The sequence below is a fragment of the Camellia sinensis genome, chromosome 14 (assembly GCF_055761805.1).
Source record: "Camellia sinensis isolate YWXY chromosome 14, ASM5576180v1, whole genome shotgun sequence".
NCBI lineage: Eukaryota > Viridiplantae > Streptophyta > Magnoliopsida > Ericales > Theaceae > Camellia > Camellia sinensis.
Window position 1 is genome coordinate 23,366,014 of NC_138974.1, and position 20,222 is coordinate 23,386,235.

General features: G+C 43.6%; 1 long non-coding RNA gene across 1 annotated transcript; it reads right to left on the bottom strand.

Moving 5' to 3' along the window:
* Positions 1-6,748: 6,748 nt before the first annotated feature.
* On the bottom strand, positions 6,749-8,341 carry LOC114279653 (uncharacterized). The gene is made up of 3 exons (XR_014351181.1): positions 8,188-8,341; positions 7,551-8,099; positions 6,749-7,465 (listed from the first exon to the last, which is right to left on the bottom strand). It is a non-coding gene; the product is annotated as an uncharacterized LOC114279653 (long non-coding RNA).
* Positions 8,342-20,222: the final 11,881 nt, after the last annotated feature.

Below are 20,222 nucleotides of genomic sequence, written 5' to 3' on the forward strand. Positions count from 1 at the left end.
ATCGGCCAAAGTGCCGCATAACCCACATACCTTTGGTTTAGGTTATCTGCCTACCAAAGATGATTGGGTGAGGAAAGGCAAAGAGATAGCCGGAAGAGCCAGAGCCAAGCAAGCCGGCAAGCCTTATGAGTTGATACACTGGCCTATCCAAGGCACCCTAAACAGACGCTTTGTCTGGAAGGGGGAAGACTTTCCATTCAGCGGCTTCCCAGAGCCATGGCTAAATGCCGAAAGGTGGCGCTTGCCGGGATTTGAGATTTTCTTCGACTTGCAGTTGTCTGGGGATGATGTTGCCGAAGAGCAGACAGACCCACTAGCTGAGGCTGAGCAATGTAAGGAAGAGGATTCCAAGAGCACCGAGATTGAAATGGGGGTAACACTGGCTTGTCTACTCTCAGATCCTCATATTATACAGGAGTGCTTGGGGGATAACTTCTCGGTGTCCATGATCGGGAATGAAGCAGCTGCGAGCCCATCTTCAAACATTCTGGATGCGTCCATCGCACCCTCCCTCGTCTGGTAGTACGAGGAGGGATTTTACCGAGCAGGACCGGGTCAGGTAATGAGCCGAAATCTGATTCCACTGAGTTTGTGGAGTCGGAATCAGGTTCTAGCTCGTCTCAGTCTAAGTCCGGTATTCTTGGGGGTGACAACCCGGATGCCATAGTCCTGTCTAGGTCGTCTTTTTCTTTTTCCTTTGAGTCTGTTGTAACAGAGGAATCAGGCGATTTGGAAGTGATTAATGAGAATCGTGCAGCTATGGCCTTCAACTACTTTTCTGTGCCTTTGATTTATTGCATTAATCAAGACTTTCAAAATTTCGATGAAAACGACGAGGAAGAAATTTCTCTGATTTTGAAATTTTTGCTTGATCAAGAGCAGGAGAGGTTTGTAAAACCCTTGGTTGATGAAATCACCACAATTAATGTAGGTACTGAGAAGGACCCGCGGTTGGTCCAGATCGGGTCCACGTTGTCTTCGGAGGAGCGCGAGCGCTTAGTCGCTTTATTAAAAGATTTCAAAGATGTTTTCGCATGGTCCTATGAAGACATGCCTAGAATTGATCCTGAGATTGTACAGCACTGGATCCCTTTTGACCCAGAGGCCCAACCTGTTAAGCAGAAGCTCAGAAGGATCCGCTTAGATTGGGCTCTTAAGATCAAAGAAGAGGTCACCAAGCAAATTGACGCAGGGTTCCTGCTAGTATCAGAATATCCAACTTGGTTGGCCAATATAGTTCTAGTGCCGAAGAAGGATGGTAGAATTCGAGTATGTGTGGACTTCAGGGATTTGAACAAAGCCAATCCGAAGGACGACTTTCCTCTGCCGCATATCGATGAATTAGTGGACTTCACTGCGGGGCATGCGTTGCTCTCATTCATGGATGGGTTTTCAGGCTACAATCAGATTCTGATGGCATCCGAAGACTGGGAGAAGACTGTTTTCACCACCCCATGGGGGACCTATTGTTATAGGGTGATGCCGTTTGGGTTGAAGAATGCTAGAGCTACATATCAACGGGCCACGACCACAATTTTGCATGATGTGATCCATAAAGAGGTTAAGGTGTACGTGGACGACATGATTGTCAAGTCCAAGGAAAGAGAGGGCCACTACACCGCCTTGCAAAAATTTTTCCAACGGATTAGAGAGTATCGATTGCGGTTGAATCCTCAAAAGTGTACATTTGGTGTTACAGCAGGGAAAATGCTGGGGTTCTTGATCACACAGAGAGGTATCGAGGTCGATCCTTCTAAAGTCAAGGCCATCTTAGAAATGCCACCACCGAGGACTGAAAAGGAGGTGCGAGACTTTCTGGGTAAAGTACAATTCATAAGACGATTTATTGCAAAATTAACCTTGACTTGTGAACCACTATTTGGTCTCCTGAAGAAAGGAAAGAAGTTCCAATGGGACGGCCGATGCCAAGCAGCTTTTGAACAAATCAAGCAATATTTACAGAACCCACCTGTGTTGTCACCGCCTGAGCCGGGAAAATCGTTGATCTTGTATCTTTCAGTGACTGAAACTATAATGGGCTGCATGCTTGCACAGGAGTCTGAGGACAAAGTGGAGAAAGCTATCTACTACCTGAGTAAGAAAATGCTGGATTATGAGACCCACTACACTCCGCTGGAGAATGCTTTTCTGGCCTTGGTATGGGCTACCAGGAAGTTGCGGTACTATCTGCTAGCTCACTCTATAATACTGGTTTCGAGATTAGATCCTATCAAATATCTCTTCGAGAAACTGGCACTTACGGGTAGGCTAGCTCGTTGGTTGCTTCTACTTTCCGAATTTGACCTGAAGTACATGACGCGCAAGTCAGTGAAAAGGAGAGCAGTAACGAAGTTCCTAGCCGATCACCCAGTTGAAGGGGATGAATCAGTTGAGTATCTATTCCCAGATGAGGTCATTCTCTATGTCGAAGAAGAAACTTGGACGATGTACTTTGACGAAGCGTCAAACCAATACGGGTATGGGATAGGGGTGTTGCTGATAGCACCCGACAATTCCCTCATACCTTTAGCATTCAAACTCCGGTTCAAGGTGTCGAACAATGAAGTAGAGTACGAGGCATGTATTACTGGACTAGAAGTCGTCTTAAAACTAGGGGCAAAACGGTTGTATGTCATCGGGGACTCGAACCTTGTTGTATCTCAAGCTAAAAGAGATTGGAAAGTTAAAGAAGAAAAGATGAGAATCTACCACCAGACCTTGGACGTGTTGATTCCTCGGTTTGAGAAACTGAACTTCGCTCATCTGTTAAGAGAGAACAACAGGTTCGATGATTCATTAGCAACTCTATCTTCTATGATAGACATCCCTTTCGGAGTCCGGATATGTCCGATCATCATTGAACAAAAATTCGTGCCGGCCTACGAGCTGATTGCTGCCATAGATGAGGTACATGATGAGAATCCCTGGTATTACGATGTCTGGAACTTCTTGGAGAAGGAAGCGTATCCACCAGGGGAAAATGCCAAAGATAAAAGGGCAATTCGAAGAATGGCTGCTCAGTTCATCGTCTGCGGGGGAAAACTGTACAAGAGAGGTCATCTCGGGATGCATAAGCTGTGTGTTGATGCTGAAGAATCCAAGTGCCTGATGGAGGCCATCCATGGAGGAGAGTGCGGCAGTGCACATGAACGGGGTGATGTTAGCCCATAAGATCCTTAGACAGGGTTATTACTGGTCCACCATGGAGGAGGATTGTATTGTCTTTGTCCGGCGATGCCATAAATGTCAGAGCTATGCAAACCGCATGACAATTCTGCTGTCGAAACTGTACAACATGACTTCGCCATGGCCATTTTCAGTTTGGGGGATTGATGTAATTAGGGTTGTCACTCCAAAGGGGTCCAATGGGCATAAGTTCATTCTGGTCGCGATAGACTATTTCACGAAGTGGGTTGAGGCCCAATCTTACGCGGTGTTGAAGGCATCGCACGTTGCAAAGTTCATTAGGAACAACATCATTTGTCGCTATGAGGTCTCGAACGAGATTATTTCAGATAATGGCTCCCACTTCAAAAAGGAGGTGGTCGACTTGTTGGAGAAATACAACGTGGCTTTTCATAAGTCATGTACATATCGGCCGCAAACCAACGAAGCTGTTGAGGCCACCAACAAGAACATCAAGCACATTCTGCGGAAGATAGTGGAAACCTATCGGGACTGGCCAAATAAGCTATCGTTTGCTCTGTGGGGCTACCGGGCTTCAATTCGAACTTCTACTAGAGCAATTCCGTATTCCTTGGTTTATGGGATGGAGGCTGTTTTGCCTATCGAAGTTGAGGTTCCGTCATTACAGGTATTGGCTGAGTGTCAGATAGCTGAGGCAGATTGGCAACAAAGCAGGTTCGAAAAACTCATACTATTTAACGAGAGAAGGCTGAAAGCACTGTATCATGTTCAGAGTTATCAACGAAGAATCGCCAGGGCTTTCAACAAGAAGGTTAAGTCCAGGAATTTGAAAGAAGGAGATTTGGTGCTCAAAGACAACCGAGCTCCCATCCACGACCCTAGAGGCAAGTTCAAACCCAATTGGACTGGTCCTTACATCATTAAGTCTATCTGGTCGGGTGGAGCTGTCATTCTGATGGACCTAGATGGCCTAGAGTTCTCCCAACCGATCAACATGGATAAGTTGAAGAAATATTTTCCCTAAGTGACTCGCTAGGCCGAAAACCCGAAAGGGCGACCTAGGCAAAAGTTAGAGCATGAAAATTTTGAAATTATAAAAACTGAGCTCGTAAGGTTGAAAATCCAGAAGGGCGGCCTTGGCAAAAGTTAGAGCACAAAAGGAGAGCGTTAATACACGAGTGAACCCGAGTCGAACTACGTAAGGCTTGATTCCCATCTTTGGGATACGTAGGCAACTTCATCCTGAAGTCTAGCCATAAACACTTCCAAATCAAGTTTGTTCGTGTGATCATGTTGGTCATCTTTTTCTATTCTGCATTCAAGAGCTCGGTTGTGATCTCCAGTGCAGTGCTATTCAGACGAGGGGCAACTTTCCAGTTACTGGGATCCAGGGTTGTTCATCTCAGTGATAGATCTCAGGTGTGTCCAGTTCTTATCCATATCGAAAATGGGTTTGAAAAGTTTTAATAAAAGTTGATTTTTGCTCAAATTAATCTTTTTACAACTAAGACCATTTTTGGACCAAACGGAAAATTTTCAGTACCCACAACCTTTAATTACATTGATTTCAATACAGAGTTCTCCTACTCTTGAATACAAATTGAAATTGCTTTTTTATTACATTCATAAAGAAAACTTGAAAGTACTGATTGAAGCAAATAAATTCGGGGCATAGTCAGGTGTTCTTGCGTCCCCTCCCAGAGCTGGTCAAAGTCTTTGATGCCAAAGTAGGCCCAACCTGTGCCTCTTCATCGAGCCAAGCTATGCACTCATCAGAGAGGGTGCAACTGAAAGTGGGAGCGGGGCTAGAAGCTCTCTCGTCCTCCATGCTGTGACATACCGACTTAGCTGTATGCCTCAGACAGGAAATGCAGCAAGGTACTTTATCCCCTCTTCCGGGCAAGTTTGATCATGTCCGAACTGGCGCCAGAATCGGAAAGGGAAGTAAAAGACACAGTGTGTCAGGCCAATCAACTGAATCCCGGGCTGGCGGGTCATGTTGTAGCTCATCGCCGGTAAATTAAGCCAGAGGCAGCGCCAATCAATGTCTAGAGCAGACAAACTACGCATCCAGTAGCCCCACCATTCCTCATCAGGGGCATCGACTAGATGTCGTCAGAAGAAATAGCTGCGAGCTGAATGTGCTGGGCATGAGTCCATAATCTTCAACTTATCCATCAACCATATCTGGGAAAGGATGAAAAATGAGAGATTAAAGAATAGAGAGGTGTACGTTGAGAGGAAAAGTGAGAAAAGGGTTTTGAGAGAAAAACCGAGCCTGAGGGCCGAGTGATGTGAGAAATATATGTGAGATGGGGTGGGAAACATTACCTGCAGTAGTAATGGACTCCCCGCGAATCTAGTCGTCTTCCGGCGATGAAAAGCGTCTAAACCCATCAATGTCTCAGCTAGTGTCATGGCGATGCAGCTCTTGCCTTCTTTTAAGCCCTCGACAACTTCGATCAAACGAGTGCTAAACCCTCCGGAGTTCGGGGCAAGCAAGAAATGAGACAACATGCACAAGCAAAGCGCATGTCGCCGATAACCCTACCAATGATGATCGTCGCGGTCACCGGCATCAGAAAAACGACGAATCAAGCTCGGAATGTCAAGCTCTCTGTCGTGAATCAATGACCGAGCGTCATGCAAAGTAAGGCCACACATCCTTCCTAAGGCCTGGACGTAGCCGAAGCAGAATTGAGGCAAGATTTCTTCATCGCGCTCGGATTCCATTAAAGCTTGGAAGTTCTCGAAAGTGGGACATATCTCTTGTCCGCCAAAGCTAAAGACGTGTGTTACTGGATTCCAAAACCTTTCCGCGGCATAAAGGAACGGAAAATGCAGCGGGGTGCGACTCAACGTGAATGGTGCATTTATGCCAAAGCCCCGAAAATCCAGCTTTTCCAAGCCATCTAAGTTGGCAATCCAATTTGTGAGATTTTGGACAAGAAATGCTTCCATTTGGTGCAAAAACTGAGCTGAAATGGAGAAACTACGAAGTTGGGGCTTTTGTAGAAGATAAGGTGTTGAGTGGAAGACAGGTGGCAGTATTATGGAGGTTCTTGCCATTTTTGGCTAATTGGCCGAAAATAGTGCCGACCGACCATCTTGTTAGCCGATCGGCTAGTAATTATGGCCGATGGTCATTTCTTGTGGCCGATGGCCTCTCACCTTAGCCGATGGCCTTCCTTTTTGTTCTCTAGGCTATCCATGTGTTGGAGATGTTGAGAACTTGTGACTTGTTCCACTTCAAATGCCTTTCAGTGATGATTTTCCGAAGTCACGTTTATGCTACTTCAATTTGTTTATCGAGTTTTTATACTTTGGTTTATCGAGTTGTATTTCGTGTTCTTTAGTCCTTGTTTTGCTTATTGAGTTGTTTTGTTGTCAGTCGGTTCACTACTTGATTAATGCAATTTGAGTGTTTAGTTTTCAAAACAAAGTTCAATCTCATTTACATTGTTATGTAATGTGATGTGATGCGATGCGATGCTTAGAATGTACAAATGTAACACTTTTTTAACAAAAAGAGCTATTTCATTCCATCATGTTTTCTTTTGCAAAAGTACATAGTTTTGAAGAACATAAAATCTGCCTGACGCAGTACAAAGTGCAAAAACTACTAGTAAAAAGAAAAATAAAGCAAAAAAAGATAAAAGAGCAACATCTGGATCGGCGTCAGTCGCCTTAAGTGCGGGAGTCCGTCCTCGTCCTTTTCCTGGATGAAGGTCCAGGATCGCCACCGTTAGCTCCGCTGTCTGAGCCTGAACCGGAACCATCCCTAGCCTCATCTTGAGACGACTCTGCCTCTGCATCAGACTCGTCATCATCTGGGACAGGCACCCATGAGCTACTCCCAGAGTGAGTATGCCCGGCTCTACTGCGGCTGCGTACTGAGATCCCTCGTCCTGCTCTCCCCGCTCCTCAGGCAAGTACTGAAGGTCCTACTGAAGCACCCCTTATGGCCGGTATCTGGAATGGGGACTGGAAAGAACAACAGGCAAATGCATTAGTTACGCTAGGCGAAATCGAGTATCGTATCGAATACAGTATGTGAGTGTAGTGTATCAGTGCCGTGAATGATACGTAAGTGCAGTGTATCAGTGCCGTGAGTGGTATGTGAGTGCAGTGTATCAAGTGTCGTATTGATAATGTAATGCATCAGATCAGTATGGAACAGATTATGCAAAGTTTTGGAATTGAGGTTAAAAGAACTCATCGGGATACTATAGATACTCAACAGGTTCATGCTCCTCTGCAGCATCCCCATCACTGAGGCCGTCAACTCCAGAACGTGTCCAGTATACTCAATAGAAGCCTGCAAAAGTGTTGAAGTAATTAGTATTCTGCGGGATGTCAAATGAAATGAAATGACTATACAGAGTGAAGAGTATAACACATACCGGGGTCGAGCCGCGAACTCCAACGAGCTCATGATCAGCCAGAGAATGAGTGATGGGTATCTGATAAATCTCCCCACCCTGTCCTCGACATGTCATGGTGGTGGGCAGCTTTGGCCACTCCGCTCCTCGTCCCCTCCGGGACCCGCTCCTGTAGCGGGCCTGAGTCGCCCTCGGTGCTCCCACTCCTCCCACAGGGGCTACAGGCCTTTCCCTCTCGACTCGACGAGCACTAGTCAGTGGTCGCATAAGATGAGTCTCGATGAAAACGGTGTAGTCGCCCTCATCTCAAAAAAAGTCAACGTCCCAACCGATCGTGAAATCGGTCATCTTCTGCAGGGTGTACCTCTCTGTATGCCTCATATGGGTGGGAGGTGGCCTCGGAACTATCTGCTCAGGTAAACCAAAGGTCTGCCACAAGAAGTGCTCACCCAAATACCAAGCCCGGCAGACCGGACCCTCCAGCAAAACCCAGAACCTGGCAGTCTCCCGAGCACCCATGTACTGGTCTCTCACTCCATCCGGCAACGTGGCCCAAGGCTGCCAAGTGATCTGCAAATGACAGGATATACAGTTTGTTATCTGTTGTTAAAAGTACAATGTAAAGCGAAGCTTAAATAAACTGTAATGTTTGAAATACCTCTGCTGCGGTAATGGTGTCGAAATATCTGCAGAAGAACAGGAAAGACTGTTGTGGTCTCCGCTCGCACCTCAAATCCTATCGATGAGAATACGGGACAGTGAGGGGCATCTCCACCTCCAGCTTTGGAGCAAGCCTCGGAAAATAGGCATACACCCACAACTACAGAGTGTAACAGGATAAGAACGAGTATGCTTATCAGTAAGGCAGTATGCAGATAAAGCAGAAACCAGAGAATGGTGTGCAGTGTATTGTGCAGTGTACAGCCAGTGTAAAGCAAATTACGTGTATGCAGTGTGCGTGGTGTACAGATAGTGTAAGGTAAAACTGTAAAACAGAAAGGGAAGGTGTACCTCCCAGGCTCGCCAGTAGCCTCCTCGCAGATGTCCACTACGGCGAGATGATGAGCTCATGTACCCGTAAAGTGTGACCAGGCCTGCGCCATCCCAATCATAGCGTTGGATCCTAGTCACGTCCACCAGCGCGCTTAACAGATAGAGGCCAACTGTGTTCGCCCGGTCGACGAAGAGGGTGGTGCCCAACAAGAACATAATTAACCCTCGGGCATACTACTCGACCTCCTCGCGAGTCGTCGGCGCCTGCACTCTGAACTGGTCCTCGAACCAGGAATACCTCACGAACCCTGGCCGGGAGAAAGGCGAGCGAGCGCCAAGCAAGAACATCTAGGCAGCATCCCACTAGCCCATATCAGTATCAAAAGGGATCGGATCATCTCCTACTCCGATGCCAGTGAGCATGGAGAAGTCGAAAGGAGTCATCGTCATCTCCCCCGCTGAGGAAAGGTGGAAGGAATCGGTGGTGTCCCACCACCTCTCCACCAGCGCGCCTAGAAGGGGCCTACTCACAGTGGGGCGCGAGAGTCCCATACAGAAATGCCGAAGCCGGCCTTGTCAACAACCTGGCGGACCTCATCAGGCAGCTCCATGTACCAACCCCGGGCGATGGTATTCCCATACCCCCGGAAGGCATGGGAATCTCCCCGTGTTCAAGACAAACAGATGCAAAGCAGTGTCAGAAATACAGTGTTTGAATATGTTCAGAATTGATGAAAATGCAGTGTGTGTGCTTGTGTTCGAGTTTACACAGATATCGTGTATGAACGTGCTTAGGGTGAACTAAGCATGTGATCTACAAGTGTGTTTATGATGATCAGCTAAAGGGCAGTATCGGCTATTCAAGGTATATGATCTACATTGCAGAAAGTAAAGAAGAAGAGTATACCTCAGCGGCGCCGTAAGAAAGGTGCAACTCCGGCTCACGTAGCAGGAGCTGGGGGTGAGCAGCGGATATACCGATCCATCAAAACTGACCGAACCGAACCGATCCGCCACATTTTGGACGGATGCGTTATGACGAGTGGACGGTTGCGGATCGATTTTCTCCAATCCGCCAATTTGGCGAACAGATGGCGGATTTGAGATTCCTTTGGCCACAACCGAACCGTCAAACCGTGAACACCCCTAATAATTTATAAGACTTTATGTTTTCAATTTGTTTAAATATTTTGTTTGTGTTTTCAATTGAAAAATAGTTTAAATATTCAGTTGAAAAAAAGTTTTCAACTTGAATATATTTTTTTAATTGAAAAAAATAAACGTATTGTTTATCTATATTTTTTGATTTTTAAATTTAACTCTAAAAATAATAAATAGAAAATATGATATATGCTGGTTGGTTTTTATTTTCAAAAACATATATAGATGTAACAATACAGAGACATACAATCTCTACTACTGCCCTGTTCATGGTTTTGATTGTTTGAATTGTTATTATATTTTAAGAATCACATATTGTAATACTTTATGTAGATAAATCATGTTGTTATTGTAATATATGGATGAGCCATGCAGTGATTGTGATATTCTAAAGTTTCAAACTTTCTTTTTTTGGATGAGACATACAGTGATTGTAATAGTTTTTTAAGTCGTTGACTGTAATACTTTTTTTTTTTTTAAGGGAGTGCACAAGTTGAATTATGTTGAAAATTTATAAAATCTTAAACTGCCAAACCAATTCGCATCCATCCGCCAAACCGCCAATCTGCTCAATCTGCATCCGCCGGATTGGCGGACGGATGCGGATTGATTTTCTCCAATCCGCCAATCTGGCGGACGGATGGCGGATTGGAGGTTCCGTGGCCGCAACCGACCCACGCCCACCCCTAGGAGCTCCAATGGCGCACCTCGCGCGTAGCTCCTAAATTGGCGGATGTTATCGGGAGGCAGTACATGTATCGCAGGACGGTATGTCGCCGGGTCGAAAAGTCGAACACTGAGAGGTAAGAGCTCGAGCTCGGGATCCGTGTCTATCTCTGGAGGAGTCCCACCCCATGGAATATCGTCCGCCATCTCGAGAAGAGTGCAAAAATGGTCAAAGATATGGAAAGTGGGTAAAAATGCAAAAAGTCAACCGGAAGTCAACCCCGATGGGTGAAAAATTGAAGAAAAGGTCGAAGTGCGAAAGAAGGCATAGAAACCAAGGCTAACTTGGGGGAAACAAACCCCAAGTGGTGGAAATCAAGAATGTGGCACCGAAATCACGTTTCGTTCAGTTCAAAATGTTTGGAACGAAGAGGGTTTCGCGAATCGAAAGTTGCGGGAGGCTTGAAAGCGGGAGAAAAGCACGGATCGAAGGGAGAAAAATTCCCTAGAGGAGGAGGAGAATGAATTCCGGCTAAGGAGAAGTGAGGAAGTAGGGTTTGGAGCCCTATATTTAAAGATCCAAAGCAAATGGACAAAATTTCCCCGAATCTGCCACTTTTGGCCGATCGGCCAAATTGTTAGCCGATCGGCTAAATTGTTGGCCAATAATCTCTTTTGATGGCCGATGGATGGCCGATGGCTCCCCCTTGTGGTCGATGCACCTCCAATGCCCTTGTTTGGGTCAATTCTATTGATTGGTACCCTCATCTTTCAAGAAAGTGCAAGAAAATACACTTATGAAGCTTAAGCGGCCTTCGTGGTGGCCTCGAACCGTGTCTTCCGTGTGTGGCACTCGATACACACGAGGTGTATCCTTTTTTTCGTATCCTTTTGTATATTGCAAGATTTGAGAATTGCTCGAGAATTGCTATTGAATATCTTTGCCTTACGAGTGTTTTGTCATATTTGTAAGACACGCGTTTGTTATACGTCTTTTCGCTCTTGCATTGAGCATGCCTCATCTTGTTTTGAAGTTGCATCTCAACATCACGAATAACATGCCTTTACCATGCTTACGTTGAACATGTGTCTCTCTTTGTTGTTGCATTGTTATGCACACACTATATGCGTTGTCGTGCACATTTTGTTTGCATTGTCATGCACATCTCACTCGCATTGCTATGCACACACTATATGCATTGTCACGCACGTTTTGTTTGCATTGTCATGCACATCCCACTCGCATTGTTATGCACACACTATATGCGTTGTCACGCATGTTTTGTTTGCATTGTCGCGCACATTTTCCTTGCATTGTTATGCACATTGCTTGCGTTGTCGCGCATGCTTTTCCTTGCATTGTTATGCACATTGCTTGCGTTGTCGCGCCTGCTTTTCCTCGCATTGTTATGCACATTGCTTGCGTTATCGTGCATGCTTTACTTGCATTGTTATACACCCCTTGCTTGCGTTGCCGCTCATGTTTTTACTTGCATTGTTATGCTCGTTCTAGTTGCATTGTCATGCATCTTTTCACTTGCATTGCTATGCACCTTCTCACTCGCATCGTATATGCATGCGTTTAACTCATATTGAAATAATATCTTGATCTAACGATTGAACATGTGTTTCTACTATATTGTACCTGTTGAATTTCTTTCTTTTGCAGGCACGATATTGTATGTACGGTTCATTGAAGTTAGAGAAACCAGACGATATTATATGTACGGTTCATTCGAGAGAAGTCCCGGTTCAGTTTGACTGCTACCCTTCTCCACTCACGTTTGGCATGCGTTTGGACGTATCTCTCTCCTCTCGCGTTTGGTACGCGTTTGGATGACTACGCTTTCTTGCACAGTCCTTTCATCTCCTGCGTGTGATACACTGAGAGATGTTGTGTTTGAGACTCCGGGTATCCTCGGTAGACACTTTTAGTCTTCTCCGCGTGAGACGCAGTGAGAATTGCATAATTTTCTTACATCCTTTCTGTTGGAAGGTGTGGGACTATTCTTTCTTATTCGCTTGCTTAAATTGTTGTATTTGTTTTGCATGAATGCTTCATTACAGCTCTCTTTGCATGATCATAAGTTATGTTCGACATCGTGCATGTCATTTGCATCTTGCCCTTGCCTGCGGGCGCATCTCTTTGTTATCTTGTATGCTTGTCTAAGTCTTCGGCCTTGTCAAAAATGGGTCGTCTCTGGGCTTTTACATTCACTCCCGTTATCTTATGACTTTCGAGTTCTGTCAAAGAGGGGCAACTGTAGACACCCCATTTTTGACTGTCCTCAAGACTTGGATGTCATCGTTTGAACACTCGATGATCATCCATGCTCGTGTTCGTTTTGAGTTCCTGAAGGTCTCGGCCGCGCGCCTTGCCTTAGGATCTCTCAACTTGTCTGTTTTGTGCTTGATTGTGGACCAAGGACTTGTGGTTTTGTTTCTAAAGGAATAGGGTGGCTTATTGGCCATCCCTACAACCCATCGGCCAAGCCTTATGCTTGTCAGCCTTGTTTCCTTGCCATCGGCCATAAGTGGTGGCCGATCGGCACTCTTTTTGGTCGATCGGCCATATTTTCTGGTCGAGACCTTTCTATCTACTTTTTTAGATATTTCCATGCCAGCTATGACAGCTCGTGAGCACAGTTTTCATCCTCCATACACGTGTATGGAGGGATTGATTCAAGTCCTTAGCTTGCTTAACAAGCTTAGGAATGGAATTTCTATAAGAAGGGAGACCCCTCTCCCTTTCCAGAGGTTTTGAAAAATTGAGATAGAAGTTATATATCTCTCTATATTTCCTCTCTCTCTCTCTCTCTATATATATATATATATATATTTGGACTTTTTTGTGCTCAAAAGTGTAATTCCTTCACACTATTGCACTAAAGCACCTACTAGAACACCATACTCTTGTTGCTGAGGTATTTGAGGTTTTTATTTGAACTCAAAGTTTGGTTTTTGGCTCAGAAAGTTGCTGGAGTTGCCTCTTTGAAGGTGTTCTACAAGGGTGAGTCTCTAACTCTCTTTTAAGCTTTGTCTTCATTGCTTACTTGGCCTTATTTGCATGCTTATTTTGGCTTAACTCTTAACTGTAAAAAGCTTTATTTTCATCTGTTTGAAATGATTGTTTAAGGTCTTGTTGGTGTTGGGGGTGATCTACCCCCTTGAATTCCTTGTTTTGCCTTGTTTTGGGCCACCCCTTTAGGCTCTTGTTTATATCTTTGCATGACCTTTCTACCAATGAATTCCAAAGGAATTTCAGTGGTGGAAAGTGTATTTTGAGGTCTTAAATAGGAGAGGGTCATCCCTTCTCCTTGTGTCTTGTATGCTTTGTATAGATGGCTCATCAAAGTAGCATGTTTGTCTAGCATGTTTTGGTTCCATTTCAGCAAGTTTTCGGTGTTATTTTAGCATGCCTCAACTCCGCTTTAGGTTGGTTTGATAGCATCTTGCATGCTTCACATACTTGTAGTGCAATCCTGCATGCTAGCATAACATGCATCATGTGTTTGGACCATCATTCTTGCATGTTTTGGCTCAACTCTAAGAAGCTTTTAGCCTTGTTTTACCATGCTTAAACTCTTATTTGTGTTGTTTTGGTCATGCACGCCATGCTTTGTATAGCCATAGTGCATTCTAGCTTGTTAGCTTTGAGTTTCCAAGCCACTAGCATGCATTACTTGGACTACTTTCATGATTTGGCATCATTTGAAATATGATTTCAGTACATGTAGTGTGGTCATACGCTTGCATTTGTCACTCTTTCAATGCTTTGAAGGGTTGGTGTTTCATGCCTTAAGAATGGGTCATTGTGCATGCCACCATGCTTAGGCCTTTGGGCTATCATTTCAGTGTATTTTTGGTCTTGTTTTGCCATAACATAGCTCTGATTTTTGTTGGTGAAGCCATCTCATGATTGGTTTTGTTGGGTGTAGTGCAATCCCTTTTGTTGGCCTTGCATACTTCATGCCTTATGCCCTTCATGTTAGCTTGTTTTGGCTTTGCTCCATGCATGTTTTAGCATCATTTTGGTATGCTCTAGGACTGTTTTGGGTAGCCTTGGCCATATGCTTCATGTATTGCATAGTTATAGTGCAAGTGTCTATGCTAGTTTCAAGCTTTGAGCCCTCTTGCATGCCATACTTGTATTGTTTGGTTGATTTGGCATCATTCCATGCATGATTTCAGAGTTTATAGTGTTATTACACTTCCACATTTGTCACTCTTTGAGCATCTTCGAGAGTTGTGTTCTTATGCTTAATTGATAGGCCAATGCATGTGCATGCATTTTCTTATTTTTATGTCATTGTTTCATCCTTTTTGGCCACTGTTTTGGAACCTCTTAGGTCTGTCCATATGCGGTTTAAGTCCACTAGGTGTTGCATTACATGGTCCATTGCCATTGCATTGTTGTTTGCATATTGTTGCATGACATTATAATTTGCATGTTGTAGCATGTTGTTGCGTGCTTGTTCCATTGTATTGTTGTTGCATGCTTGAGTTGCATTGCATGGTGCTTGCATGCTCATGTTGCATTACATTGTTTGCATGCCATTAGCTTTGTTAAGTTGTGCATGCATTGCATTGTGTTTGGTTTGAGTGTTAAGCCAAACACGAAAAACGAAGGATGCTTCATACTTGAAATGATGAAACGTGCCTCAATTCTCGGTCGCCGACCCTCTTGATCATGCATGATAGAGGTTAAGGCAATTATGTGTTTTTGTGCATTCATCAGGCATTGATTTGTGCAAATCGGCCTCTTTGGTCATCATGCATCGAAATGCGTGATTGATGGCTTCAGAGCCGAGCACTACACACCTTTGAGCCTTAGACATGATAAGGGGTGTAGTTGCACACATATTTTCTTGCAAATACATTGCTATGCCTCTGTTTGTGCTCTGTTGCAGCAAAAAGGAGAGTTTGCAGGAAGAGATGGCCGATCGGCTATCTAGTGTGCCGATCGGCTATCAATAATTGGCCGATAGCCTCAAAATTGGTCGATGACCTTTATCCTTTGGCCGATGGCCATACCTCTTGGCCAATGACCTCTCAGCATGTCCATGAGGTGAATCAGAAGTGTTTTGGAGATTGGCACAATTTTCAGAAGTCTAAAACAATGCAAAAAGAGGCAACATGAGGCATGGTAATGGATTTCCGAGCGAGGCGATCGAGCATGCATCTTCGAACTCTTAGAACTGAGCCGAGGCTTTGTAATTTGTAATTAGCTTTACTTGATTAATTAGCTTTTGAATTTTTAATTAAACTAGCTAATTTGTTAATTAGTTAACGTGTTGTAATAATTAGCTTAGTGTTAGCTAGTTATTCAATTTGATTATGTAATAATTAGTCTAATTAGATAATTAGATTACTTGCTTAGCTTAGCGTAACTAGCTTACTGTACTCATTTGGACCCTCCGTCGAGAGGGTGAATTTTGTAATAAGTGTGCGTGAGTGTGTGAATGTCTTCCAACCCCACGTCTTTCTCCCTTTTACTTATCAGCTTTTGATGGTTAGTTTTAAGGCATATTTCAATTAGCATCCTTATGCTTCACATGCGTGCATCATTCATCTGTCTTGCATGCACCGGGCTCGGAGCATCATACAAACCGCATTGTATTTCAATTCATTTACTTGAATACGTGTTCAACAGCATGTTATCAAGTTGCATCTCATATGCCATCTTAGAATAGCCGAGCCTATTTCTAGTTGCATTTTGCATGCGTTGCATTAGGCATTGTTGACATAGCTAGGATCATGCATATTTCTAACTAGTTCTCTGTTTTGGCTCGAAGTACACTGTGAGTGTTTATGCTTTAGCATCCTTGCATGAGTGTGAGTGTTGCCATGATGGCATGCTTGCCATGAGGCTATATACTTAAGTGTTTAATTGCATGAATGCCTGTGGATGAAGGTTGGATTGCTTGAATTGCAACAATTCATCAAAATGTGCGTTTTAAGCCCACTTGAGAGTGGCAAATCATGTTGTTTTCTAAGCCCACTCGAGGGTGGCAAATCCACGTCTTAGCCTACCTGCAAGTAGCACCTTCAAACCATTTTCAAACAAACAAACATGAGATGTTTTGTTCCAACTTAGGCGATTTAGTCTATACTTGTATGTTGTGCGCATCACCTAGTAATGATAGATTAATAACCGGAATAAGAACACATGTGCTTTCAAAAATAAAATATCATGTTAGTAAAGGCCGATCTTTAGATCGGGCGAGCGAGGGTGCTCATTGCATGACCTTCCCCTCTCATACCCAAGTTCCCGAGCCGAGGCAACTTTGGTGATGACGGACACGTGGCCTTAGGCACGAGTCCGGGTTTCCTAAATTTCGAAAAATAAAACATTTAGGTGGTGACTCTGTAACTGGCAAAGCAGTCCATGTTTGGCACTTCTTTATAAAAATTAGTTTTCCAAAACGATTTTCCGGATTTGGACTCTTTGGTGATTCATCGATCTTGCATTGCACTTTGCGAGATTAGATTCAGAACCGTGACATTGAGTCCAAACTGTAGTAGCTTAAGAACAAAGCGATTTCATGCCTTTGCATGCGGATCTGTGACGTTCGGACACGTCTACAGCCGAGAATGAAGTCGCTGGCAAGATGTGTGTTCAGGAATGGTACCTCACTGGATCAAAAGGGCGCATCCTCAACGGTAATGGCTCTCGCTCAACCTCAGGCTCAAACTCTGTGTCGAGGTCCGCCTCAATACCTCCAACCGCTTCACCAGCCTCGGCGACGACCGGCTCCTCTGCCTCTAAAATAGGTGAAAATACAGGGAGAATCTCTAGAGGAGCCCCGTCATCTGGTGAATCATCTGCCATTTGAAAAATAGGTGAAAAGTGGGTGAAAAGTGAAGAAAAATGGAGAAAAGATGGTAAGCTTAAAAAAGTCAACCCTAGGAAAGAGAAAATGGAAGAGAAAGTCAAAAAAGGAAAAAGTGCTCCAAACCCAAGAGAAACTCGAGGGGAATAAGCCTAGAAGGGTGAAAATAAAGAAAAAAACATCGAAATCAAATTCTAATCGGTTCGAAGTGAAGAGAATCAAGAGGGTTTAACAAATAAAGTTTGCGTAGGGCATTGGAAAACGTGTAGAAAGCACAAGTCTAGAGAGAAAGAGCACCTAGAGAAAAAGAGGGAGAACATTTTTGGACATGTGGGTGTGAGGAAATGAGCCCTAGTGGCTTGTACTTAAATACTCGAGAATGAAAAGACAAATTTGTCCCAAACTGCCATCGATGGCCGGCAGGTGGCCGACAAGGCTGTTCAGTGGCTAGCAGGTGGCCGATGGCCTCTCTCTGAGTCCTGATGTTGTTTTGTGTCTTTGTTTTCCAAAAGTTGCAAGGAAAGTTCACTGTTGGGTCCAGATTGTTTCTACGGAAGCTCAAAACTGTGTTTTCGACGCACGATGTTCATCACTTGTCAACATAAATGAGGTGTATCCTTTTTAAACATATTTCAATTCCTCCGAGAGGTAAATCGGAAGATGCCATCGAATGTCACTTTAATTCATTTTGCCTTCCTTCTCCTTTTGTTCTCTATTGTTGCATAGAATGTACATCTCACATATTTATTGCATAGAATATGCATTTCACATAGTTGTTGCATAGAATATGCATCTCTCGTGTATTGTTGCATGGAATATGAATTTCACATATACATATTGCATGCGTACCTCGCATCATTTCAATTTCGCATAGACTATGCTTTTGAACCCTGCTAGAACATGCCTTCGTTTAACTTCATATCTCAGTTGTTTATCTTGCATAGAATATGCATTATCACTATATCCACATAATTTAGGTTAATTATGGTTTTGAAAACAGGAAAGTTCTTTTCTTTCTTCATTCGCTAACACAGGCAAACAATATTGTATATACGGTTCATTCGGAGGAGTTTTGGGAAAAGTCGTTTGTGTCTCGGTAGGAGAACCTACGCCTTCACTTTGTGCATCTATCGCACATCTTTGCTTTGTGCATTTATCACACTTGTTCACTTTGTGCATCTATCGCACTTGTTTACCTTTCTCCATCTATCGCACACCTTTCTTTCATCTTGGGAGGTGCGAAGTGTAACGGCCCAAAATGCATGTCACAATTATCCTTCATTGATTATGCAATGATATGAATTAATTGGGGAATATCTATTTGAATTGGAAAAAAATATCTGTCGGGACTACAACTTCAGGACTGAAATTGACGACCATAATGGGTTCGGAAAACGAAATTGAACACGCCTATGTGTTACCGAAAATTTTTAGAGCCATTTGGGAAATTTAATTGAGAACTGATTTTCGTCTGATTCGTTAAGCCATGTTTGGCTCAATTCTTAAGCACAAATATAAAACTAAAGATATGGCCCATTGTTGACTCAATACAAAAAGGGAAAAAAACCTGGAAAAGAGAGAGAGTTCTAGAGAAAAGAAGAGATCAAGAGAAAGGAAGGGAGGAAGAAAGGGTTTGGGCCAAATCTTCTCCAATTAGCTACCTAAGGTAAGAATCTTCTTCTAATTTCTTGAAATAGGGTTGATACACCCATGATCTCATGGTAAGCCATGTGAATTAAGGGAAAATTATGTCTAATTGAGAGTATTGTGTTGTATTTTAACCTAGGATGCATATATGAGTATACATGGCATAAGATTATGAAATTCATGTTTATAATCATGTTTTCCTTGCATGATTGGCATATTAGGGAGGAAACTCCATGGATTTGAGAAATGAAGCTTTTATGTGCATGTTTATGATTTTTCATCTTAATTCAAGGTTTAAATCTTTACATGATGCATTTGGATTTTTGTTTGGATGGTATGAATTCTATTTGAAGCTAGAAATTTAAGTTGTTTTCAAGTGTTTGGGCCTTGAGTTTTATGATTTTGAGGTTGATTTGGCAAAAAGAAAGACCCACGGTTTAGCAGAAATTCGGACTGGTTTTTCACCCAGACCGCACGAGCGGCCAAACAGTGTTTTGGCTACTGCAGTTCCACCGCTCGTGCGACCTGGGCCACCGCACGTGCGACCAAACAGTGTTTTTCCAATTTTGCTCTTTTGACGTTTTCTGACTTCCGGGCCTTCATTTACCTGATTTTCACATGTCATTTGCATCATTTAGCATCTCATAAGCATGAAATAAAGTAAAGAAAGAATAGAATGGCATTAACTAATTGATTCGGTGGAGAAATGTGTCAAGGAATTGTGTTATAATGTTGGTATTTGTAGGTCAAAACTCGAAGACCGCAGAACCGGTTTTGGCAACCCACTGTGAGTAACATTTCTGTAAAGTTATGTTGATAAAAAATTATGTTTTAACTGTTATTGATACGCTATGTTTTCTCAAAGTGCTATCTTGATTCTGTGAACGAATATCCTATTTGCGAAACTAGTATGGCATCTACGAATAGTCCCAAGTCATGGGGGACGGCACAGTAGTGCGGGTCCATGACATACACGTGATACGAGATCTCGTTAGCCACTTCATTGTTGTGATATGTGTTAATCAGTAACCGTAATCGATTTTCTAGTCAAAAGACGATATATGTTGTATCCTGTGAGATGTACCATTATGTTATGTTCTGATGTGAATGTTTATGAATGATTTATTTTATGAATACCTTATATGTGGAATTCGTTCACTACCCCTTTACTTTAATGTTATTCACTGGGCTTTAGCTCACTGTTTGTCTATATATGTATTATAGGTGAGCGTTCTGGGAGTCAAGCCTAGGCGGAGTCTTGAACCGAGCCGCCGTTTTGGAAGCCTACCAGGTGTTTTGTGTGCCTCCGAGCTGGGGCTAGGCCTGGAAGGCCGTCTGTAAGCTTTGTTTTTGTTGTACACTTGTGGCACGTGCCTATGTTTTGTGTTTGTTA